Raw genomic sequence first — 27550 nt, 5'->3', positions numbered from 1 at the left:
CAAGAGAAACACATAACACAAAATTCGCAGCGCGGCCACAAAATTCGCAGCACGTTATGGATTGCTACCCAGAAACTAAAGGCTCAGACGGATCCGTCAGCTACAAAATACTTTACCAAATACTTCACAAAATACTTTACTACAGGCAATCCACTCAGAACCCTGGGACGTCTCCCAGGGTGGCAGGAATCCCTGGGACGTCTCCCAGGGTGGCAGGTGAGAAGTCCGAGTTCGTCAACTCCTTCTCGAGCTGCCCAGAAAACAGAGCGATTACGCGTAATCGTACAGACGCCGCGCACAGACAGATAACGACCGAAGACTGCAAACATAGAACAAAAGAGACACAAAATGACACGAGCTGGCCAGCTTACCTCCCAGTGGTTGCCGGGTGTTCCTCGGGCAGGGATCCGGACGGGGGTACAGGGGAATCTCGGTGGGACCTCCACATGAAAGACCCTCCGACTCCCTGTCCAAGGAAGAACGCACGAGACACTGGCTGCAAAAAACATGAGGCAATTTATTGATACACAGGCGCCTGCGGGTGCTCAGCAAAACCTCAGCCAGAGCTTTGGTGAACTGGCACACCGGGCTTTGGGGTACAGGTCTTTTATAGGATAAAGGGGCAGGTTTCGCGCTCGCGGTAAGCAACAGGTTTCTTATTGGTTATTTTGAACCCAGCATATAGATTACCTAAAGGGCAAAGTTGTTCTTCACTTTATGTTATCAGTTCCTATTTGCCTAAGAATGCCCTGGGACCTAGTTTTTTTTGTTCTTTTCCAACCATCCTGTTCTTTCACAACTGGCTACCCTTAACTGATTATCAGATAAACATCTCCGTGGGTTTTCGTGGGTCTGCAACACGCCCTGATGGTTTTGCAATTGGGCCTGGGGTTACTGGGCTAGGGTCTTTCATTAGCAATTGGCTAGCTTCACTTAGCATTATATTCTCCAACTCCATCCATTTACCTGCAAATGCAATGATTTTATTCTCTTTTATTGCTGAGTAATATTCCACTGTGTATATATATATATATATATTTTCCATTCATCTACTAAAGGGCATCTAGGTTGGTTCCACAATTTAGCTATTATGAATTGTGCTGCTATAAATATTGATGTCAGCACTGCATATTAATAAAATAAAGTAAAGGTTTACTGACAACTAAAAAAAATTTTTAAAAAGAAACTTGAAATCTGAATTTGTGTGTGTATGGTGCTGGGGATTGAACAGAGGGCCTTGTGCATGTGAGGCAAACAGTCTACCAACTGATCTATATCCCCAGACCATAATCTGATTTTATTAGTTTTTTACTGGAGTCCTTTTTATTTTTTTATTTTTTATTATTGGTTGTTCAAAACATTACAAAGCTCTTGACATATTTCATACATTTGATTCAAGTGGGTTGTGAACTCCCATTTTTACCCCGTATACAGTTTGGAGAATCACATCGGTTACACATCCACGTTTTTTCATACTGCCATACTAGTGACTGTTGTATTCTGCTGCCTTTCCTATCCTCTACTATCCCCCCTCCCCTCCCCTCCCCTCCCATCTTCTCTCTCTACCCCAACTACTGTAATTCATTTCTCTCCCTTGTTTTTTTCCCCCTTTCCCCTCACTTCCTCTTATATGTAATTTTGTATAACAGTGAGGGTCTCCTTCCATTTCCATGCAATTTCCCTTCTTTCTCCCTTTCCCTCCCACCTCTCGTCCCTGTTTAATGTTAATCTTTTTCTCATGCTCTTCCTCCCTGCTCTGTTTTTAGTTGCTCTCCTTATATCAAAGAAGACATTTGGCATTTGTTTTTTAGGGATTGGCTAGCTTCACTTAGCATAATCTGCTCTAATGCCATCCATTTCCCTGTAAATGCCATGATTTTGTCATTTTTTAGTGCTGAGTAATACTCCATTGTGTATAAATGCCACATTTTTTTAATCCATTCATCTATTGAAGGCCATCTAGGTTGGTTCCACAGTCTAGCTATTGTGCATTGTGCTGCTATGAACATCGATGTAGCAGTATCCCTATAGTATGCTCTTTTAAGGTCTTCAGGGAATAGTCCGAGAAGAGGAATAACTGGGTCAAATGGTGGTTCCATTCCCAGCTTTCCCAGGAATCTCCATACTGCTTTCCAAATTGGCCACACCAATTTGCAGTCCTACCAGCAATGTACAAGTGTACCCTTTTCCCCACATCCTCGCCAGCACTTGTTGTTGTTTGACTTCATAATGGCTGCCAATCTTCATAATCTGATTTTAAAAACAAAAAACAAACAAAATCTCAGTCTATAAATTGAGTTTAAGGTGATTCTGCAGAGGAATGTGGAATGCTCCAAAGCAAACTCTAGGCAAATGTCCTCTCATCCTAGGCACCAAAGAACTATAAATCATTTTCTAAGGAAAATTAGTAGCTCATAATAATAATAATAAAATCTAAATACACAAGGAACAAGACACCATAAATTATAACCAGAAGAGAAAACAAGACTTCAGATATTGTAATCATATGACATGAGTTATAAAACAATTATGCTTACTCTGTTTAGAAATAAAAGAGACTTGAAAGTATATTAGAAAAAAAATATATATATATATATTAGAAAAAAAAGAAATCACAAAAGCAAATATAGCACATTTAAAACAAAAGCTCTAGAAATGAAAATGAGAAACAGTGGAATGAGAGGGACATTATTACCCTATGTGCATTTATGATTATACTACCAGTGGACTCTACACCATGTTCAGCTAGAAAAGTTGTGCTCCATTTGTGTACAATGTGTCAAAACACATTCTACTGACTTGTATAACTAATTAGAACAAGTTAAAAAAAAAAGCTGAATGGATAAGGTAGCTAGTTTAAGAAGCAATTATTCACCCGGTATGGTGAATTCACAAGCCTGGAACCCAAGCAACTCCAGGCCTCCGGGAGTTCCAGGCCACAGCCTCAGCAATTTAGTGAGACCCTGTCTCAAAATAAAAAAAATAAATGTGACTCAGCAGCAAAGCAATTATTCTTCATAGAAGAATTCCAACTAGGGGCTGGGGATGTGGCTCAAGCGGTAGCGCGCTCACCTGGCATCCGTGCAGCCCAGTTCGATCCTCAGCACCTCATACAAACAAAGATGTTGTGTACGCCGAAAAACTAAAAAATAAATACTAAAAAATTTCTCTAACTATCTCTCTCTCTCTCTCTAAAAAAAAAAAAGAAAAGAAAAAACGAATTTCAGGTAATAAGTACAGAAAGTGTAATATACAAATTTAATCTCCCTTATCTGATATGCTCAGGATCTTCAGAAGTACTTCAGATTATGGGGTTTTTTTTTTTAGATTCTGGAATATTTTTAAATACATAATGAGATATCTCAGGGATGGGATCCCAAGTCTAAAAATGAAATGCCTTGTTTCATATACAACATATAAAATAACCTTAAACACATTGTCTGAAGATAATTTTCTACAATACTTTTTCATTGCATCTGCATTTTGACTGCAACCTGTCACATGAGGCTAGGGGTGGAATTTTCTATTGTGCAAGTCATCATCATATTGGCACTCAAAAAGTTTTGGATTTTGGATCATTTCAGATTTTGAATTTTGGGATTAGTCATGCTCAAACTGTAATGTCATGATTTCACAATTCTAATGGAATAAATGATCTAGGTGGCAATTTTCAATGATGCCAAAAAATAAGAGACTTAAGGGTGAATCAAGCTGACACTGTGTGAATACACTGACCAAACTTAACATCATGAAAGGAGGGAATCAGTGCTTCTTGAGGTGATACATTAGGAAGTATAGGTGGGTATTCTGATGCATGCTTGTAATCCCAGCAACTAGGGAGTCTGAAATGAGAAGATTCTGAGTTCAAGGCCATCTGGGCAACACATCAGGACCCCATTTCAAAACAAAACAAAAAACAAAAAAACAGAAGGAAGTATGAACCATTATCTATGAAGGACTGTTGTTAAAAAAGGAAGACTAAACATAAACACCATTTTATAGGAAATATGAGAAACAGGAGATTGTGTTAAATGACACCACAGAATGTAATAAGGGACAAATAGGATCAATGTCCCAGTTTTTTCAATAAATACATTGCAAAGGAACAAAAGAGGAGAATTTTGTGCATTAAAAGAGAATCAAGCAAATATAATATATAGATTTCGTTTTGATCCTAAATCACACTAGTTATAAAAAGACTTCAAAGGACCTGGGTATAACTCAGTGGTAGAGCACCTACCTAGCATGCACAAGACCCTGAGTTCAATCCCCAGTGTGCATGTGTATGCGCGCGTGTGCGCGCGCACACACACACACACACACACACAGAGTTTTATGAATCAATTAGGGAAATTTGGACACAGAATGCTATGTGATTTTAATAAATTATTAAATTTTGTTAGATGTAATAATAGTTATTGTGGTTATGTTTTTTGAAATGATCCTTAACTCTTAGAGATACATATTCATGTCTATCAATAGAATGGCATAAAGTATGGGATCTTCATTAATAATCCTGTGGGAGTCTAAGGGGAAGTGCTGAGGTATAGATAAGACAAAATTAAATATATTTTATCCTGGTCGAAGCAGTGAATGGGTACCTAGGGGTGCATTATACTATTGACTGTGAATTGTTCCATTTAACTTTTCCTCCAGCACTAGGGATTAAATCCAGTACCTTGCTCAAGCTAGACAAGCACTCTACCACTGTTATAGTTTAGGTCTGGAATGTCCCCCCAAAAAGCTCATGTGTTGAAGGCTTGATGCCCAGTGCAGCAGTGTTCAGACTGAGGCTTCTAGGAAGGGATTGGCTCATGAGAGCTCTGATCTCAATAGTAGATTAATGTATTGGTGAATTCATGTTTGATGGCATTATTGCAAGATGTGGAAACTGTAGGTGGTAGAATCTAGTAGAAGGATGTGAGTCCTTTGGGGCATTTCCTTGGAGACTATATCTCATCTCCAGTGTGCAAAATGTTGTTCTCTCTCTCTCTCTCTCTCTCTCTCTCTCTCTTTCCCCTCTCAATCTCTTGATCTCTATCTCTTTGCTTTCTGGATGTCATGAGGTAAACAACTCAGCTCCACCATGCTCTTTCAGTCCCTGCATTGATGCTCTGCCTCACAACAGGCTCATAGAGCCAGCTGATCATGGACTGAAACCTCTGAAAATGTGAGCCAAAAATAAATCTTTCCTCCTTTAAGTTAGTTGTTTTTTTTTTTTTTTTTTTTTTTTTGGGTTTCTTCATCATAGCAACAACAAGCAGACTAACACTGAGCTATATCCCCAGTTTTTTTTATTTTGAGACAAGTTATCCTAAATTCCCAGGTTGGCCTCAAACTTGTGATCCTCCTACCTGAGCCTCCCAACTAGCTGGGATTATAAGTGTGTACTGGCTTAAAATTTCCTTTAAAAATCTCAAAGAAGGGCTGATGGGGGGGTCACAGCTCAGTGGTAGAGCACTTGCCGAGTATGTACACGGTCCTGGGTTGGATCCCCAGCACCACAAAATAAACAAATAAACATGAACTTTAAAAAATAGTTTAAATTTAGCTCGAGATAACATTAATGAAGTAGAAGATTGATCAGAAGAAATTATCCAAAATGAAACACAGAACACCAAAGAGAAGAATGAGAGAATAAGATATATGAAGAGTGAAAAACATAATAGGAGTTCCAGAAAGAGTACAGAGCAAAGATATATTTTCCAGAAATAATGAAAAATACAGGGGGTAGGAAGGGCAGCAGAATAAAATAGACATTATTATTGCTGTATGTATATATGTGACTGTATGACCAATGTGATTCTGCAACCTGTACAATCAGAAAAATGAGAAATTATACCCCATTTGATTCAAATGTATGAATTGTCAAGATCATTGTACTGTCATGTGTAACTAATAAAAAAAAGAAGAAAAAAATAATGAAAAATTCAAATTAACACAAATTCAAGAGGTGCAACAAATTTCAAGCAAGGTAAGTATTTGTAGGGGCTGAGGTTGTGACTCAGTGTCAGAGCACTTGCCTAACATATGTGAGGCACTGGGTTCGATCCTCAGTACAACATATAAATAAATAAAGAATAAAGGTACATCAACAACTAAAAAATATTTTTTAAAATTTTTGAAGAAAAGATTAGTATTTTTAAAGCCTATATAAGGCTGGGGTATTTTAACTCAGCGATAAAATGCTTGTAAGCATGCACAAGACCCTGGGTTCAATTCCCTAGCACATACACAAAAGAATCTTTATATAGACAGAACACAGTGAAACTGAATAATACCAAAGGATATTAGCAGATATTAGAAGCAGCCAGAGTGTGGGTTACATGGGCATATGGCCTTTATCAAATTTCATTGATACATCTAATTTCAGATGTATTAAAACATGAAAAAATTCATATTTTTGAATCAATGATATATATGCTACTTACAAGGAAGAATACCTAAAGTCTAAGAATACAAAAAGATTAAAAAGATGAAGATATAATATAAAAATATAATACCATGCAAACTATAAATAGAAAGAATTTGTTTTTGTTTTTTTATTTTTTTGTTTTGTTTAATGGCAGAGCCAATGCAATGTTTTATCAAACTAATTCTATGGTCTCCTGATCACATAGACAAATTTCTAGCCACTTGTTCAGGCCATATGATCAAGTTCTGGCCAATAAGATATGAACAGTAGTGATGGACATTGCTTCCAGGCCTGCCTTCTAAAATACTCTGTGCTTTCTTCCACATTCTCTTCATCCCCTACAAATCCCAGACATTTTGGCCACTATAATTTGAAGATGGTGGATGTTTGTCAATCTAGTCCCTGAATGAATGCATGGAGCAAAGCACACTAGCACTTCCACTTCCCACACGTGCCAGACTCTGTAATGAACAATGAAATAACTTTTGTTAATTCACTGAGTTTGGGGTCTGTGATTGGCATTTCTAACCCTAACAAATATAGATATTGATAGAGCAAGTGGAATACTGCTATAACAAAAACAAAAACAACAATAAAAATATTTGGCATTAGCTTAGCAACCAGGTGGCTAGAAATTATAATATGCATATTGGAGATTCAAAGGATGTCAATCAATTTGTGTCAATAAATAAAATTTGTGTTAGGAAAATAGAAACTTTTCTAAGTATTTTGAATACAGGGAATTTAATACAGATAATCATTTAAGAAAGGGTCACAAATGATGAAGCAGTGAAAAGAGACGTTAAGATGACTTAAAAAATTAGTAAAACAGGAAGCCACAGGGGCTGGGGATGTGGCTCAAGCGGTAGCGCGCTCTCCTGGCATGCGTGCAGCCTGGGTTTAATCCTCAGCACCATATACAAACAAAGATGTTGTGCCCGCCGAAAACTAAAAAATAAATATTAAAAAATTCTCTCTCACTCTTTCTCTGTCTCTCACTCTCTCTTTAAACAAACAAACAAACAAACAAACAAAAAAACACAAAAAAACAGGAAGCCATAAACACAGGGAGCAAAAGGGGAAATGATGTTAACCAAGTCCAAAATAGCTGTGCTGCTGAAGCTCCTGGTGCTATTAAACTAAGCTGCCTGAACAGGAGCCCAGGAGTCCCTTAGTCACTGTTATCACCACTGCATCTCCAGCCATCTAACAGGACCTAACAGGAAATCAGACAGGAAGTCTGAGAAGAATTCTTACCGGCTAGTGGGGAAGATATTGTGAAAGAATAAATGTTAAACTGAAAGACCATAGACTCTTTGTAGAACGTTACGTTGTGCAATGACAAAATATTTTGTAAGCTGGCACCTGAAATAACACAAAATGCACACCATATGCTCTTGAGCCTAGAGCTCTAGGGGAATGGGTTGGAAAGAATCAAATGGCCAGCATGTATCAGCCACTCTTGGCTGCATTACAGACATAAAAATGAGCTTAGGAGGGAAGTGGCCTTTTTCCTCCTAGCAAAAGTGAAAGGCAATCACATGTTCTGAAACTTTGGACCTTGAAGTATTGGAAATTCAATTGCTTTAAGACCTAAAATAGTGGGGAATAAAATCAAGAAAGCCTTTGACCAAAAAAGGCTTTCAACCTGTGACAAATGTGTCTTCTCTTAACAGAGAAGAGCATAGGAAGCAAAGAAATAAGGCAGATTTAAGAACTAGTCATAGGAAAGAACTCTGGATATTGTTATCAGTAGTAAATGGAGCCCATTCAAAATAAAAAACCCAGAAACTAGAACATTTTTGTTTTAACAATCTTATATAGGTATAGTTGACTTAAAACACACATATTTAATGGTTACCATTTGAGTTTCAATATGTATATAGTCATGGAACCACCACCACCATCAAATTAAGGAACATGTCTATACCTTCTGAAAGTTTCCTATAATTTTTTAAAAACATATTTTTTAGTTGTAGTTGAACACAATAACTTTTATTTCACTTATTTATTTTTATGTGGTGCTGAGGATCGAACCCAGTGCCTCACGCATGCCAAGCGAGCTCACTACCACTTGAGCCACATCCCCAGGCCCTCCTATAATTTTTTAAGGTTTGTTTTGTTTTAGTTGTAGATGGACACAATTCCTTTACGTTATTTATTTTTATGTGGTGCTGAGGATGGAACACATTTTAGGCAAGCACTTTACTGTTGAGAGCCACAGCCAGTCGGAATGGCCCCTGGCATTTTGCCAGAAGTAATGTTTGAGAGGTGATGCCAGCAAGCCATTAAGATGATGATAATTAAGTTAAGCTATGTATAATTGCTGTGACTGGATGATGCTGGATTGAAACAGGCTGTGTATTCAATTGTATATAGACCCCTGCTGTCCGGCAGTAGGGCGGCTCCTGCTGCCTTGGGCGCTCACCCCCCAACACCCCCCCACACACCCCCTACTTTGGAGTTCTCGTGGGGATGCCTGAAAAGTTCAAGTTGGTTGGTGAGGTTCTGGTGGAGGGAGTTCCAGTTTCTGTGTGGTGTCCCTGAGAGGGTGCGTGGGTGGCGTTGGGGGAGTTCAGAAATAAAGTTTGTTCCTGCTTGAGTGCTCGTGATTTGTGCCCAGCCAGACTGCAGCACTTTACCACTGAGCCACAACTGCAGCCCATCCTATAAGTTTTTGAAGCATTGTATTGCAAAAAAGCACAAGTTAGTACTGAGAATGTCTTTGATAGCTCAGATGTAAAACAAGCACAATGCTTTGTGATGGCTAATTTTCACAGTACAGGAGAAACACAGAGCCTTGTGCATGGTAGGTAAATGTTTTATCACTAAGTTACACCCCTAGTCCTGTGGTTGTTTATTTTATGTGTCAACTTGACTGGTTTGGGTGTTGCCCAGAAACTAGTAAAACATTATTTCTGGGTGCAAGAGTGTTTCTAGACAACATTAGCATTTAAATTGGTGACTGAGTACAGCAGGTGTCCCTGACCAAAGTGGGTAAGCATCAACCAGTCTATTGAGGGCCTGAATATAATGAAAAAGACAGAAAGGCAAATTTGCTTTCTCTTCTTGAACTGGAATATCTTTCTTCTCTTGCCCTGATACATGAGTGCTCCTAGTTCTTGGGTTTCTGTACTCAGATCAGGACTTACACAATTGGCTCACCTCATTCTCAGGCCTTTGGGCTGGGAATGGAACTATACCACTGACTTCTCTAGGCCTTCAGCTTATCAGTGGCATACTGTGGGATTTGTGAGCCCCAATAATCACGTAAGCCTATCCTTCATAATAAATCTATTTCTATTTATCTCCATATATGCTATTGGTTCTGATTCTCTTAAGAATCCTGACTAATACAGCTCCCAAATTTCTACATACAGGAAGTAGGCTATAAAACTTCTATGGTTCCTGAGGAGGCAATATTCTCTATAGTTTACTTGAGATGTGACTATGGAGAATAGGGAATAAGGAAGCCTCTACCTACACCAGGAGTGAATCCATGGGTTATAGGGAAAACAGATAATGATGTTTATTCAAATAACAAAATCAGAGTCTAATGAGAGAACTTCACTGCACAGCAGGAAGGCTTTCTGTCAGTTTGGGCCCAAACCCTCCACAAACCCCCTAGTTTAGACTGTGATACCAAAAGACATTTTATGTCAGCAGGCATGGTGGTACACGTCTGTAATTCCAGCAGTTCGGGAAGCTGAGGCAGGAGGATTGCAAGTTCAAAGCCAGCCCCAGCAATTTAGTGAGTGCCTAAGCAATTCAGTGAAACCCTGCCTCTAAGTAAAATACAAAAAAAAGGGCTGGGGATGTGGCTCAGTGGTTAAGTGCCCCTAGGTTCAATCCCCCATACAAAGAAAAGAAGAGAGAAAGAAAGAAATTTTCTGTCAAAAATTTTAAAATTTTTAAAAAGAGAAGAAAAAAATAAAAAATAAGGGGTTGAGGTTGTGGCTCAGTGGTAGAGCACTCACCTAGCATGTGTGAGGCTAGGTTCGATCCTCAGGACCACATGAAAAATAAACAAATAAAATAAAAGGTATTGGGCTGGGGTTGTGGCTCAATCGGTAGTGCACTCACCCAGCGCATGCGGCGCTGGGTTCGATCCTCAGCACCACATACAAATAAAATAGAGATGATGTGTTGCCAAAAACTAAAAATAAATAAATAAATATTTAAAAATTCTCTCTCTCAAAAAAAAATAATAAAAATTAAAAAATAAAAGGTATTATGTCCATCTACAACTAAAAAAATGTTAAAAAAAATATGTCAGCTTCTGAGAATTGTGGAGAATTGTTTCCACAATAACACATTGATGTTACCTTTGTTATTAAGCAACATTAATACAAATATATGCTGCTGAAGTAGCTATACAAATATCAGACAAAATAGACTACAGGGGGCTGGGGATGTGGCTCAAGCGGTCGCGTGCTTGCCTGGCATGCGTGCTGCCTGGGTTCGATCCTCAGCACCGCATACAAACAAAGATGTTGTGTCCGCTGATAACTAAAAAAATAAATATTAAAATTCTCTCTCTCTCTCTCTCTCTCTCTCTCTCTCTCTTTAAAAAAAAATAGACTACAGGGCATGGAGATAGAGATGATGACTCCTAATGTTAATATATTCTATTTGCTAGCAAATGTACTTTAAAGCTTGCATGCATTTAATAATAAAACTTAAAAATATAAGCTGGGGGGGGCTGGGGTTGTGGCTCAGCAGTAGAGTACTTGCTGGGTTGCCCTGGGTTCGATCCTCAGTACCACATAAAAAAAAAAAAAAAAAAAAAAAAAATATATATATATATATATATATATATATATATATATATATATATATATATATATAAAAGCTGGGCCCAGTAATGTGTAACTATAGTCCTAACTACTCGGGAGACTCAGGCAGGAGGATCACTTGAGCCATGAGTTTAAGCCCAACCTGGGCAACACAGCAAGACTCCATGTCAAAAAAAAAAAAAAGAAAAAGAAAAGAAAATGAAAGAAAGAAGGGGGTGGGACAAGCAGAAGGAGATGAATATATAATCTAAGTGAGTGATTTTGCCTCTGACAGATAGAAATATATTTGCAACCAAAGGGAAAAGGAGGTGGATAAGAGCAAAGTTGTATTGGATTAAGCAAAAAACACCAGATGGTAAATTGTTGAGAGCCACAGCCGAAGGGGCCCCAGCAAACTTTCAGACTGCCAGCTGATGATTGGCTCACAGCGGCCCCAGCAACATCTAGCTGATTGGCTCCTCTGAGGTGATGCTCACTGGGCTGTTTCCCTGCCCTTTCAGGCCATGGAGCTGCTCATTGGGGGACTTTTTTGGCTCCGCCCACGCGACCCAGCCAATCAGCCTCAAGAGCAGGAGGATTGTGGGAGGTGGAGAGACTGGGGGTTGCGGGAGAGGCTTGTGGGAAGCCGGTGGTGGCAGTTGGGCTCTGAGGAATTTTCCTGAGGAGCGGTTTTGTTTGGCATGTGTGGTTCTAAAAATAAAGTTAGTTTCTTTTGACAAGTGGCTCCTGAATTGTGCCCAGTCAGACTGCGGCATTTGGTGGCCCATATGGGGAAAACCCGCGACCTTGGCGTTATCAGAACCAATGCCGCAATCTTCAACAGTTGTTTACCTAATTTAAATTAAACCATTTAAATCACATGAAATAAAAAAAATTATTTGGATCCATTTTTTCATGAGCGCTCATGATATATGGATATACGTACATACAAACATACAACATAAAACACAAGTGTGCACACATAATATAATACGTACAACACATAACATAATAGTAAAGGCCTTATAACTTTTTACAGGTGAAATCTCCATTGCAATGTTTAAAAACTCTATAGTCAAAAAATAGAACTGATCAGCAAAACATTAACCTAGGTCTGTATGAGCTCAAAAAACAAAATAGAACTTCATGATATGGGAAAGGGCAATAATAAAATATATATTGAAAAAATCATCCTGGTTCTGTCGCAGATGTAAGAATAGCCAAACTGGAGTTCTGGATATCAGCTGTTATGGATTTGAGCCAAATCATCTTCTTTTTGGTCTGTAGAAATCGCTTTAGTTAATCTCTCTGGAATCCAAATCGGCTGCTGTTCTCCCTGTGGAAACACACAAACAGACCCCCGACTCCAGACAATTACTGGATCAGGACCTTTCCATTGTCCTGTTAAAATATCCTTCCAAAGTACCTTGGGCTTATGAACATTTTTTGGACACATATGCCTTTCCGCAGCACTAAGCCCTGATGAATCCAAATTTAAAAAGTTTAGAGTAAAAAGGGTTATTTTAAGTTTATCTTTGGGGAATATATACCCCTTCCCAATTCCTTCTTTTTGCTTTAATAAGTACATTTTAATAGTTTGATGAGCTCTTTCAACTATGCCTTGTCCCTGTGGATTGTATGGGATTCCTGTTATATGAGTAATGCCAAATGTTGTTTAAACAGAGAGGGGGAGATGTTGAGAGCCACAGCTGAAGAGGCCCCAACAAACTTTCAGACTGCCAGCTGATGATTAGCTCACAGCGGCCCCAGCAACATCTAGCTGATTGGCTCCTTTGCAGTGATGCTCATTGGGCTGTTTCCCTGCCCTTTCAGGCCATGGAGCTGCTCATTGGGGGACTTTTTTGGCTCTGCTCACACGACCCAGCCAGTCGGCCTCAAGAGCAGGAGGATTGTGGGAGGTGGAGAGGCTGGGGGTTGGGGGAGAGGCTTGTGGGAAGCCAGTGGTGGCAGTTGGGCTCTGAGGGTTTTTCCTGAGAAGCGGTTTTGTTTGGCGTGTGTGGTTCTAAAAATAAAGTTAGTTTCTTTTGACAAGTGGCTCCTGAATTGTGCCCAGTCAGACTGCGGCAGTAAATGGAATCCCCAGGAACAATGGAAAATAATAGAAATGGTAACAAGATTAATAAAACAGATACCATAAATATACTTGCTCTCCTTCTTTCAAATTCCTTAATAGAACTAAATTACATAAATTAATAATTATAACAATATATTTTTAAAACCCCAAAATATTATTGGATTTGTAGCATATATACATGTAAATATATAACAATTTTACAAAAAAAAATGGGTGGGAATAGAGCTATATAGGAGTAACATTGCTATATCTTTCTGGAATTAAGTTAGTATAAATATGAGGTATATTTGAATCATTTGAGCTGTATATGATGAGCTATAATACAGTAAAAGACTAATTAAAGGAATTAAAATGCTATACTAGAAAATATTCACTTAATGAAGAACAAAGAATCGGAGAAATCAAAGATGAGCCATATAGATAACTCAAAGTAAAATGGCAAAAATAAATCTCACTAAATCAATAGCAATACTAAATGGGAACAGATTAAACAATCCACTCAAAGGGCAAATATTGTTAGACTGGATTTTAAAAAAATCTAAAATCCAAAGATACTTTAGGTTCAAAGATACAAATAGATTGAAAGTAAAAGGATGAAGATGGTGGAATGAAATGGACATCATTACCCTAGGTACATGTATGAAGATACAAATGATGTGACTCTACTTCGTGTACAACCAGAGAAATGAAAAATTGTGCACTACATGTGTACTATGAATTGAAATTCATTCTGCTGTCATGTATAACAAATTAGAATAAATAAATAATTTTTAAAAAGGAAAGTAAAAGGATGAAAAAATATATCATGCAAGCAGCAACATAAGAAACCTGTAGTGTCACAGAATGGGAGAAAATTTTTGCCACCTGCACCTCAGATGGAGCATTAATGTCCAGGATATATGAAGAACTCAAAAAAATTAACACCCAAAACCCCCACATAACCCAATCAATAAATGGGCAAAGGAACTGAACAGGCACTTCACAGGAAGAAACACAACGGATCAACAAATATATGAAAAAATGTCCAACATCTCTAGTAATTAGAGAAATGAAAATTAAAACTACATTGAGATTCCCTCTCACTCTAGTTAGAAAGGCAATTATCAAGAATACAAGTAACAACAACAACAAAGAATACAAGTAACAACAAATGTCGGCAAGGACATGGGGGAAAAGGTACACTCATACATTGATAGTGGGACTGCAACCACTCTGGAAAGCAGTATGGAGGTTCCTCAGAAAACTTGAAATGAACTCATCATTTGACCCAGCTGTCCCACTCCTCATTCTATACCTAAAGGACTTAAACTCAGCATATGATAGTGACACAGACACATCAATGTTTATAGCAGCTCAATTCACAATAGCTAAACTATGAAACCATCCTAGGTGCCCTTTAACAGATGAATGGATAAATAAAATGTGGTGTATATACACAATAGGATATTACTCAGCAATAAAAAGAGTGTCTTTATGACTTTTGCCAGAAAATGAATGGATCTGGAAATTATCATGCTAAGTAAAATAGGCCAATCTCAAAAAAATCAAAGGCTGAATATTCTCTCCAATACGTGGACACTAACACACAATAAGGGAGGAAGGGTGGAGAATAGCAGTTGAGTGGATTAGACAAAGGGAAATTAAGGGGAAGGGGAATGGGAATCGGAAAGACAGTAGAATGAATTGGACATAACTTTCCTATGTTAATATATAAATACACCACTAGTATTTATATATCCACATCATGTGTAACCACAAGAATAGGATCCTAATTAGAATAAGCTATATTCCATGTATATATAATATGTCCAAATACACTCTATTGTCATGTATATCTAAAAAGAACAAATTAAAAAAATAAATCTGTAATGTCTATAGTAATGCCAGACAAAACCAAATGTATGTGTATCAAAGTGCATTCTACTGTCATGTATAACTAATTAGAACAAAGTAAAAAAAAAAAACAAATGCATGACTAGAAATAAAGAGGTACATTTTATAATGATAAAAAGGTTAATCCTTCAGGAAGATATAAACATATATATGCCTAACAATAGAACTCCAAAATATGTGAAGCAAAAACTGACAGAACTGAAAGAAAAAATAGACAATTCAAAAAGAAGAGTTGGAGACATAAATACTCAACTTGCAGGAATGGGTAGAAGAGAAATGCAGAAGATAAGCAAGCAAACAAAAGGCTCAAACAACATAATCCAGCTAGATTTATTTTTTTTCTTTTTAAAGTCATGTTTGTTGAGACATAATTTATATACAGTACAATTTACCCCATTTAGTTTTATAGTTATATGAATTTTGATAACACAAATATAAAAAATGACAACATATACATGGATATATAGTACTACCATCAAGATTCAGAATGATGGGCTGGGATTGTGGCTCAGTGGTAGAGCACTTGCCTAGCATGCTCGGGGCTCTGGGTTCAATCCTCAGCATCCTGTAAAAAAATAAATGAATGGAATAAAGATATTGTGTCCAACTACAACTAAAAAAATAAAAAGATACAGAATGTTACCTTGTTCTCCTTTACTTCTTTTTTTAAATACAAAAGAAATTAATTTTAATATATTTCATTTAACCCAATGGATTACCAACAAAATTTGCAAAGAAAATAATTATTAGTAAGATATTTCATATTCATTTTCTTTGTCCTAGTAATTCTTTGGAATCTAATGTCTATTTAACACATAGCACACCTCAATTCAGACTAGACACATTTCAAATACTCAGAGGCCTCATGTAACCAATGGCTGCCATATTGGTTCCTTTCCTCCATCTTTCACCTTTTGGTGAGACATATGTTGTAGGCTGCATAAGTCCCCTTGTTATATGGTTCTTGGTGAGTTCCATCAGAAAGGGACACCAAAGAGATGAACTTAGAATATACAAGAGTACAGCAGGTGTTTTATTCCTCCATATAAGACTCTATTAGACTGTGAGTTGGTTTGTACATGTTTTTGCTGGGAATAACTTCAGTTAGGTCCTTCTCCTACAAGTTTATCATAATGGCTCTCTCTTATTTCATCTCCTACCTCTCCAAGTTTATAGAAGGAAAGGTGCTTCACAAAATTTGTTAGTTTTCCTCAACCTTGCCCTTACCTTTATAAATACCTTATTAAACAATTTTTACTCTGATTGATCTTTTTATCCTTGAATCTTGAATAATGGATTTTAAATTATAAGAGAGTAAAATATACCTCATCTCATATCACAGGCAATGTATAGACACATACCAGATTAATTATATATTAAGATATAATATATAAAATGCTAAAACTTTGAAAGAACATATTTGTATAACTTTGTGAAGAGAAATGGAAAACAAGAAATGTGAAATAAACAAAAACCTGAAAAATTAGATGATATTGTAGTTAAAATTTTTATGTGTAAAAATTTATCAAAAAGAGTTGAAAGATATAATGAATTGTATTATAGGTCATTTTTGTTTATTTTTGATATTTAGCTTGACTTTGTTTCTCCTTTGGTTGGCTTTTCCTTTATTGTAGTTCTTCCCTTTGCAGATTTTCATTGGTGTTTTTTATTTCCTCCTCATGGAATATTTTGCCAAGAATGTTCTGTAGTGCAGGCTTTCTTGCTGTAAATTCTTTTAGCTTTTGTTTATCATGGAAAGTTTTTATTTCATTGTCAAATTTGAAGCTTAATTTTCCTGGGTATAAGATTCTTGGTTGGCATCCATTATCTTTTAGAGCTTTGTATATGTTGTTCCAGGATCTCCTGGCTTTGAAAGTCTGGTTGAAAAATCTGCTGAGATGTGAATTGGTCTTCCCTTGTAGGTAATCTGATTGTTCTCTCTTGTGGCCTTTAAAATTCTATCCTTATTCTGTATGCTAGGCATTTTCATTTTGATGAAGATCTGTTGTAATTTTGTACATTTGGTGTCCTATAGGCTTCTTGTATTTGATTTTCCAGTTCATTCTTCATGATTGGGAAATTTTCTGCTATTAATTCATTGAAGAGATTGTGCATGCCTTTGGTTTGAGTCTCTGAGCCTTCCTCCATCCCAATAAAATCTTAAATTTGGTCTTTTGAAGGTATCCCATAATTCTTGGATATTCTATTCATGGTTTCTTACCATCTTCACTGTGAAGTCAATTTTATTTTCAAGATTGTATATTTTGTCTTCATTGTCTGTGGTCCTAACTTCCAAGTGATCTAGTCTATTGGTGATGCTATCTATTGAGGGTTTTTTTTGTGTTTTTTTTTTTTTTTAGTTATAATTGGACACAATACCTTTATTTTTATGTGGTGCTGAAGATTGAACCCAGCGCCTCGCATGTGCTAGGCAAATGCTCTACCACTGAGCCACAATCCACCCCCTATTGAGTTTTTTAATTGGCTTATTGTTTCTTTCATTTCGAGGATTTCTATTTGTTTGTTTGTTTATTTTTCAGTATCTTTCTTTCTTGAAGTAATCTCTTGCAACTTGTATTTGCTCTCTTATCTCTTTGTTGGAGTGATTAATTTTTGCCTGTATCTGCTCACTTAGGTCGTTCTTTAATTCCCAAATCATTTTAGTTATGTATATTCTGAACTCCTTCTCTGACATTTCACCTACTTCGCTATCTATGGATTCTATTGTTGTAGTATCTTGGTTTGGGGCACTTTCCTCCCTTGTTTTTTCATGGTCTATGAGTCTTCCTCTCTTGCAGTATAGATCCGAGGTATGACAGCTTCTGGCCTATTGTCTTATAATGTCCCTATTTTTTACCAATACTTCACTTTTAAGGGAGAGATCAATATTACAGCATTCAATGTACCAAACATGCAGCTATATATAAGTTAGCTTCTATTTTTACATTTACAATTTTGTCACTATTATCTGAAATGATGAGTTCAGTTATTTTCTACCTTATAATCAATAGGTTTGTGTAATGGTTTACAGTTCCTAATGGTAGAAGGGAGACTGGGGGGTTGGCTGAGATGTTTATGAGGTAGCATGTAAGAATATGGAGGTATTGATTATATGACTAGTGAGAGAAGAGGATAATCATAAGAAGTTGGCTATTAGTAGAAGGAACAAGAGATAGGCAACCCCACCCAAGAGTCCTGTTACCTCAGCAACAGGATAACTGCAAGCACCCCTAGAGATACCTTTTGTGCAGCTAGGCCCATAGGGACCTTGATGATATCTTATCAGGTCCTTACTGTTGTCCCTTGATACAAGTGGTGATATCCAGTTTTATGGTGGTGGCAGCCTCCAGCCTATATGTACCCTGATGTTGGGCTGTGGAGCCATGCTTTGGTGAATAAGAAACCCCAGCATGGGTTTGCTCACCACATATCTCTGGGCATGGGACAGGCTTCTCTTCCAGATCTCCAGACCACAGTGTGGAGGGTGGGCCTCTCCTCCAGATCTCCCCCAGCTAGATTTACAACTATATGTATAACATTCAACAACAGCAGAATACATACATTCTTCTTTAGTGCACATGGAATATTTCCCAAGATAAATCATAAGCTAGGCCAAAAAACAAGCTTCAATACATTTTATTATTTTTTTTTTGAAGACTATACACTTTATTTATACATATAAGTTATCTTTTTTGGATATAACTTTCTTCAGTACTATGCCCCATTCATGCCTTGTCCTTCTTGATTGATAGCATCGCGAACTGTCATCTGCAGGGCGGCCAGCGTCGTCCGATGAAAGCGCCTCCTCAGCAGCCCGGAGACCTGCTGAAGGGGTCTCCGCACCAGCCCCGATACCGCCGCCATCTTGACCGTCTACATTTTATTATTATCATTATTACTATTAGTAGTAGTACTGGGGATTGAAACCAGGGGTGCTTAACCACTGAGCCACATACCCAGCCCTTTTATGTTTATTTTGAGGCAGGATCTCCCTAAGTTGCTTAGGGCCTTACTAATTTGCTGAGGCTGGCCTTGAACTTGAAATCTTCCTGTTACACTCAGCTTTCAATACATTTAAAATACTCAAAGAGAATTTTCCTGCCATTGCGTTTGGATCTGGCTGCTCCATCCTCCCAGCACGTTCCTTTTTTTCAGCAGGTGACCAGCACAGAAAACTAATTATATATTTCCTTGCCCTGAGCATATACATTGAGGCGAGCAAAAATAAATTAAAATAAATTATTGGGCTGGGGATGTGGCTCAAGCGGTAGCGTGCTCGCCTGGCACGCGCAGGGTGCTGGGTTCGATCCTCAGCACCACATAAAAATAAAATAAAGATGTTGTGTCCACCGAAAACTTAAAAAAAAAAAATTCTCTCTTTCTCTTTAAATAAAATTAATTAATTAATTAATTCTAGCCATGAGGGAAATCGTGCACATCCAGTCCAGTCAGTGTGGCAACAGGATCGGTGCCAAGTTCTGGAAGGTGATCAGTGACGAACACGGCATCGACCCCACCGGTACCTATCATGGGGACAGTGACCTGCAGCTGGACCTCATCTCCGTGTATTACAATGAAGCCACAGGTGGCAAATATGTTCCTCGTGCTATCCTGGTGGATCTATTGTAATACAATTACAATATTGTAATACAATTACAATATTGTAATACAATTGTAATACAATTGTAATAATTGTATTACAATGAAGCCACAGGTGGCAAATATGTTCCTCGTGCTATCCTGGTGGATCTAGAACCTGGGACTATGGACTCTGTTCGCTCAGGTCCTTTTGGCCAGATCTTCAGACCAGACAACTTTGTTTTTGGTCAGTCTGGGGCAGGTAACAACTGGGCCAAGGGTCACTATACAGAAGGGGCTGAGCTGGTTGACTCAGTCCTGAATGTGGTGCGCAAACAGACAGAGAGCTGTGACTGCCTGCAGGGCTTCCAGCTGACCCACTCACTGGGAGGGGCCACAGGTTTCTAAATGGGCACCCTGCTCATTAGCAAGATCTGGGAAGAGTATGCTGACCGCATCATGAACATCTTCAGTGTAGTACCCTCACCCAAAGTGTCCGATACTGTGGTTGAGCCCTACAGTTCCACCCTCTCTGACCATCAGTTGGTAGAGAACACTGATGAGACCTACTGCATTGACAACGAGGCCCTTTATGACATCTGCTTCTGTACCCTTCAAGCTGACCACACCAACCTATGGAGACCTGAACCACTTCATCTCAGCCACCATGAGCGGTGTCACTACCTGCCTCCGCTTCCCTGGCCAGCTCAATGCTGACCTCCGCAAGTTGGCAGTCAACATGGTGCCCTTCCCACGTCTCCACTTCTTCATGCCTGGCTTTACCCCTCTTACCAGCCGTGGAAGCCAGCAATATCGGGCCCTCACTGTGCCTGAACTCATCCAGCAGGTCTCCGATGCGAAGAATATGATGGCTGCCTGTGACCCCCGCCATGGTCGGTACCTCACCATGGCTGCAGTCTTCCGTGGACCGATGTCCATGAAGGAGGTAGATGAGCAGATACTGAATGTGCAGAACAAGAATAGCAGCTACTTCGTGGAATGGATCCCCAACAATGTCAAGTCAGCTGTCTGTGACATCCCACCTCATGGCCTCAAGATGGCAGTTACCTTCACTGGCAACAGCACAGCCATCCAGGAGCTCTTCAAGCGCATCTCAGAGCAGTTCACTGCCATGTTCCGTGGAAAGGCCTTCCTCCACTGGTGCATAGGTGAAGGTATGGACGAGATGGAGTTCACCGAGGCTGAGAGCAACACGAACGACCTTGTCTATGAGTACCAGCAGTACCAGGATGCCACCGCAGAAGAGAAAAGAGGATTTCGGTGAGGAGGCTGAAGAGGAGGCTTAAGGCGGCTCCTCCATCACCTCAGGCTTCTCAGTTCCCCAGCCTTCAGCTGCCCCTTTCTTCAGAATTTGTGTTCACTGCCTTTTTTTTCCCCTTTTTTATTTCCTTTTGGGAGGCATGCAGAACAATACCTGACCCATATTAGGCACTCAATAAATATTTGTTTCTTGAATGTCTCCTCTTTCCACTCTGGCAAACTTAAATTTCTTCCATTCTGGATTACTCTGCATTTCTTTCTGGTACCCACTTTTCACATCTTTCCAATTAATATCTTCTTTTTCCAAAATGATTCTCCCAAGAAGCTGGTTCTTGTCCAGATCCCATTTAGAACTAGCCAGGTGCTTTCAGTGGCCACCATCCTAAGGCAAATCAGCACCAGGTAGAAGGTAGCAGCAGGTAGAAATCACTTGTGATGGGGATGGGATTTTTCATCTTAGGACAATTTTTTAAAGAGGTGAATCTATGCTTTTACAGTCATTTTTAGGCATTTCCATGCTCCATCTCTCAGCTTCAGGAGAGATGTTAACAGTATTATTTCCATTTGCAGCCTCCCTCTCAGCTGTCCCGAGTTGTGCTCTCCCTTTGGAGGAATCTGCCCCACTCTGGGAGATGTGAATCCTTCCTCTTTCTGCTTTACCTCTCTCAAAAAGGAGAAGGCCAGCCTTGGTCCCTAAACTTCCAGAATTGCCCTCCCCAACCCCCACCTTTTCACCCCGCTCCAAAGAGTAACATACCTGATATGTGGAAAGATATGTACTATCACCTAAGTGTGAGTCACTCCAAGGGAGGGACAACAAAACCCTTTTTAAAAAATCTTCTTATTTCTTTTGCTATTGCTTTTTCCTTCCTACTGTTGATTTTGTCCTATCCTACCCTTCAGACTTCTAATTTGTGTTGAACTTGCTGCTTTTTTCATATTGAAAAGATGACATTGCCCCAAGAGCCAAAAATAAATGGGAATTGGAAAATAAAATACTCAGAGAAGACTTCAATATTTTAGAATATACATGTTATTAGAAAATAATGGAATGAAACTAGATATTAATAACAGAAAACTTAGGGCTGGTGAAAGGAAAGTGACCACAGCATTTGGACGGACCAAGAGATCTTTATTGAGGCGGTGTCTGATTAGCAGGAAAGGAAGAGAAAAAAGAGAGAGAGAGGAAAAGAAAGTGAGAGAAAGTGTGTGGGGGGAGCAAAGCAAGTGAGAGAGGAGAGAGTAAGAGAGAGTGAGAGAGAGGAGGTGAGAGAGAGAGAGGGAGGGAGGAGTGGAGGGGACCGGGCAGGAGAGTTTTTATAGCTATAGTTTTTATAGCTAATGGGGTCTCTGGGTCTGCAAGCTGCCTTGCTGGCATACAGTTGCTAAGGGTGTCATCTTCTGCCCTCAGGCAGACCCGGCAGGGGTCAGATTTGGGTTTCTGTTGCACTAGACAGGTGGGGGGTTGAGAATTCAACCTTGAGTTGGGTTGAGTGTTCAGCCTTGAGTGGGGTTGAGTGTTCAGCCTTGAGTGGAGTTGAGTGTTCAGCCTTGACACAAACAAGTGATAAGAAACCAGATGGGGGGGGGGGGGGGCTGGGGATGTATGTGGCTCAAGCAGTAGTGCACTCGCCTGGCATGCTTGAGGCCTGGGTTCAATCCTCAGCACCACATACAAACAAAGATGTTATGAATGCCGAAAACTGAAAAATAAGTATTGAAATTCTCTCTCTCTCTCTCTCTCCCTCTAAAAAAAAAAAAAAAAAAAAAAGAAACCAGATGGGTGAGAGTCAAGTGTTCAGCCCACGCTGCAGCTAACATTTGTTCAGCCTGCTCCACAACTAACAGCTGTGGCTGTACTCAGTGGCAGAGTTATGTATTATGACCAAAAGTGACTTGAGTCAAGAGTGCAAAGTTGGGTTAGCATAAAAAACAAATTAATGGGGGCTGGGGTTGTGGCTCAGTGGTAGAGCACCTGCCTAGGATGTGCAAGGCCCTGGGTTTGATCCTCAGCACCACATAAAAATAAATAAATAAAATAAAGGTATTGATAACTACAATTTAAAAACAAATATTTAAAAAAAAACCAAATAAATGTATACATGCCATCCATGGAAAAAAGGACAGTAGATACAAAAAAGACATTGGACAAAATCCAATACTTCCTCATGATGAAAACATTTAAGAAACTAAGGACAGAAAGGTATCTAATCGAGCTGATAAAAGTCATCAGACACCCACTACACCCACAACTAAAATTAGATGTAATGGTAAAAAACAAGTGGTTTTCCCCTCTTGTCAGGAACAAGACAAGAATGTCTGCTCTCATCAAAGATTTAAACAGGGCAATTGGGCAAGAAAATGACATACAAGCCACACAGATTAGAAATGCAAATTTTATAAATTATCTTTATTTACAGATGACCTGATCTTATATGTAGAAAATCCTAAGGAATACCCTAAAAAATATCTATTAGAACTAATAAATAAGGCTGGGGCTGAAGCTCAGTGGCTGTAGCTTAAGGCATTCTGTCCATCTACAACTACAAAAAAAGAATTTTTTTTAAAGAACTAATAAACAAGTCTCATAAGGTTGCACTAGACAGAAATCAATCGTAATTCCATACACTTGGCAATGAACAATCAAAACATGAAAGTAAGAAAATAATTCCAAACAATTGGGCCCAACACCTACTTAATAAATTTTAAAATGAATAAATAAATAAATAAACAAATGGGCCTAACAGACATTTACAGAACATTTCATCCAATAATTGCAGAACACACGTTCTTCCATTAGCACATGGAACATTCTCCAGGGTAGACCATATGTTAGGACACAAAGCTAGTCTCAACACATTTTTAAAAAATCAAAATCAGCCTGGCACACCTCTAGGGAGGCTGAGACAGAAGAATCACAAGCTTAGGACAAGTTTCAGCAACTAAAGGAGATCATCCCAAAATGAAAAGGAGCTAGGCATGGTAGTACATGTCATAATCCCAGCAACTCAGGAGAGTGAAGCAGGAGCATCACAAGTTCAAGGCCAGACTGGGCAACTTAGTGAGACCTGTCTCAAAATAAAAAATAAAAAGGTATGGGATGCCACAAAATGGTAGAGTATCCCTGGATTTGATCCCCAGTACTCCAAAAGTAAACAATTACCTTAAAAGGGCTGGGAGTATAGCTCAGAGGTAGAGAATCCCTGGGTTCAATTTCCAATACCAAAAAAAAAAAAAAAAAGAAAGAAAAAAAATCAGTAACAGTATGTATATTCTCTGACCACAATGGAATAAAATTATCACTAACTATCATCAACAGAAGGAACTTGTAAATTGTACAAATACATGGAAATTAAACAACATTCCCTTGAATGACCAATGTATCAAGGAAGAAATCAAAAGGGAAATTTTAAAATTTCTTGAAACAAATGACAATGAAAACACAACATACTAAAACCTGGGGAAAAGAAGCAGGTGTCTACATTAAAAAAAGAAAAAGAAAAGAAGAAAAACTGCAAATAACTAGATTAATTATGCAACTCAAGGAATTAGAAAAGCAAAAATAAACCAAATCCAAAATTGGTAGAAGGAATATATAATAAAAATCAAAGTAAAAATAAACAAAATAGAGACTAAAAAAAAAAACCAACAACAACAACAAGAGACCAGTGAAACAAAGAGATTTTTTAAAAGATAAAATTGGTAAAACTTAGCTACACTAACCAATAAAAAAGACAACAAATAAAAACAGAGATTAGAAAAGGAGACGTTAAAACTGATACCACAGAAATACAAAAGATCATTAGGGACAGCTAAATACCAAAAAATTGGAAAACCTAGAAGAAATGGACAAATGTACAAATCTCTGGACATGTGTAAGCTATCAAAATTGAACCATAAGGACATAAAAAAACTGAATAAACCAATAACAATGAACAAGATTATATCAGTAATAAAATGTCTCCCAACAAAGAAAATCCCAGGACTGGATGGCATCACTGATGAAGGCCAATTTTTTTCAAACTACTCCAAAATATTGAAAGGGCGGAAACTCTTCCAAACTCATTCTACAAGGCCATCATTACCCTGATAACAAGACTAGACCAAGAACATGACAAAAAAAAAAAAAAAAAGAAAACTGCAGACCAAAATCCCTGATGAATATAGATGCACATATTCTCAACAAAATACTAGCAAATCAGGACTGGGTTGTGGCTCAGTGGTAGAGAGACCTTGGGTTTGATCCTCAGCACCACATAAAAATAAATAAATAAAATTACGGTATTGTGTCCAGCTACAACTAAAAAATAAATATTTTAAAAAATACTAGCAAATCAATCCAACAGCACATAAAAATTTTTATACATAATGATCAACAGCAGTTTATCCCAGGGATGCAAGGGTGGTTTCAAATACACAAATAAAATACAACATATCACATCAACAGAATGAAGGACAAAAACTACATAATCATCTCAATTTTTATTATATATTCCTTCTACCAATTCCTTCTACCTTTTCATGATAAAATTTCTCAAAAATACATATTGGAAGAACAAGTCAATACAATAAAGGATATTTATGAAAAACTCCCAGCCAACATTATATTCAATGGGTAAAAGTTAAAATCATTTCCTGTAAAATTAGGAAAAAAGACAAGGTTGTTTTTTCTCATCACCTTCACTCAATATATTATTGGAGATTTAGGCAGAGCAACAAGGCAAGAGAAAATAAAGAAAGGGGCATACAAATAGGAAAGAAGGAGATCAAATTATCCCTGTTTGCATAGGACATTTTTTTTTTAGATTGATTCTGATTCTTGCTACATTCCCTATGTTGCCCAGGCTCACCTCAAGCATGAGTCTACTGCTTCAGCTTCTGAATAGCTGGTACTACTTGATGACATGATTGGATATGAAGAAAAATCTGAAGAATCCACCAAAGATTGTTAGAACTTACAAATAAATTTGATAAGGTTGTAGGATATAAAATCAACATACAAAAAATCAGTAGATTTTTTACATACCAATAATAAAATTGCTGAGAAAGAAATGAAGAAAACAATCTAATTCACAAAAACTACAAAAAATTAAATAGAGTATATAGACATAAATTTATCCAAGGAACTGGATAACTTCATGATGAAAATTATAAATACTGATGAAAGAAATTGAAGAAGACACCAAAAAATGGAAAAGAAATTCCATGTTTATGAATTGAAAGAATTAATATTGTTAAAATGTTCATACTACCCAAATCAATTTAAGAATTTGATGTAATTCCTATCAAAATACCAATGACATCTTCAAAGAAGTAGGGAAAAAAATCACAAATTTCATGTGGAACCACAAAAGACCCCTAATAACCAATGCAATCCTGAGCAAAAAGAACAAAGTTGGAGGTATTACTATACTTGAATTCAAAACATACAACAAACAAAACATCACATTGTATCCCACAAATAAATATAATTATTATTTGTTAAATAAAAATAAAACTTAAAATCATAAAACAAAGTTATAATAACCAAAATAGCATGGCACTGGCATAAAAATGGACACATAGATCAATGAAACAGAATCAGGAACACAGAAATAAATCCATGTATTTGGAACCAACTGATTTTTAATAAAGACAGCAAGAACATTAGAAAATGGAAAGCCTCTTCAATAAATGATGCTGGGAAAACTTGATATCCATATGCAGAAGGAAAAATACTAGATCCCTATCTCTCATTATGTAGGAAAAAAATCACCTCAAAATGGATCAAATAATTAAATGAAAGGCCTGAAATTATGAAGTACTAGAAGAAAATATAGGGGAAATGCTGTAGGATATTGTTCTGGGCACACATTTTTTTTATATATATAATCCTAAAAGCATAGGTAAAAAAAGCAAAATTTGACAAATGAAAGTACATCAAACTAAAAACCTTCTATACAGCAAAGGGAACGATCAGCAGAATTAAGAGAGAACCTACAGAATGGAAGACAGTAGTTTCCATTCATCCAACAAAGGACTAATTTTTAGAATACATAAAGACTCAAGTGAAATGTAAAAAAATCAATAATAATAATAATCCAATTTTTAAATGGGTGAATGACCTGAATATACATACATGTCCTGAAAGAAGATAAGCAAATGGCTAATAAGTATATGAAAAAATGTTAAGCATCGCTAATCAACAGGGAAATTCAAATCAAAACCACAGGGACATATTATCTCACCCCAATTAGAATGGCTTTTATCAAAAAGACAAAAAATAATAAAATTCTGGGGCTGGGTTATAGCTCCAGAGTAGTGCATATGCAAGGCCCTGGATTTCATTGAAGGGGGAAAAAAAGCAAAAACAATAACAAACAAAAAACAAATCCTGGCAAGAATGTGGAGAAAAAACTTTCATATACTATAGTTTCAAAAGTAAACTAGAACACCTATTATGGAAACAGTATGAAGGCTCCTCAAAATAATAAGAACTAGGACTAGAATATGATCCAGTAATCATATTAAAGA

At 37.7% G+C, this 27550-nt stretch overlaps 1 pseudogene; it reads left to right on the top strand.

Moving 5' to 3' along the window:
* Positions 1-19597: 19597 nt before the first annotated feature.
* On the top strand, positions 19598-21063 carry LOC143397046 (tubulin beta chain-like; annotated as a pseudogene).
* The last annotated feature ends 6487 nt before the right edge of the window (positions 21064-27550 follow it).

This window comes from Callospermophilus lateralis, chromosome 4 (assembly GCF_048772815.1).
Source record: "Callospermophilus lateralis isolate mCalLat2 chromosome 4, mCalLat2.hap1, whole genome shotgun sequence".
NCBI lineage: Eukaryota > Metazoa > Chordata > Mammalia > Rodentia > Sciuridae > Callospermophilus > Callospermophilus lateralis.
Note: the sequence above shows the minus strand (reverse complement) of the source record. Positions and strands in the feature narration are given on the sequence as shown.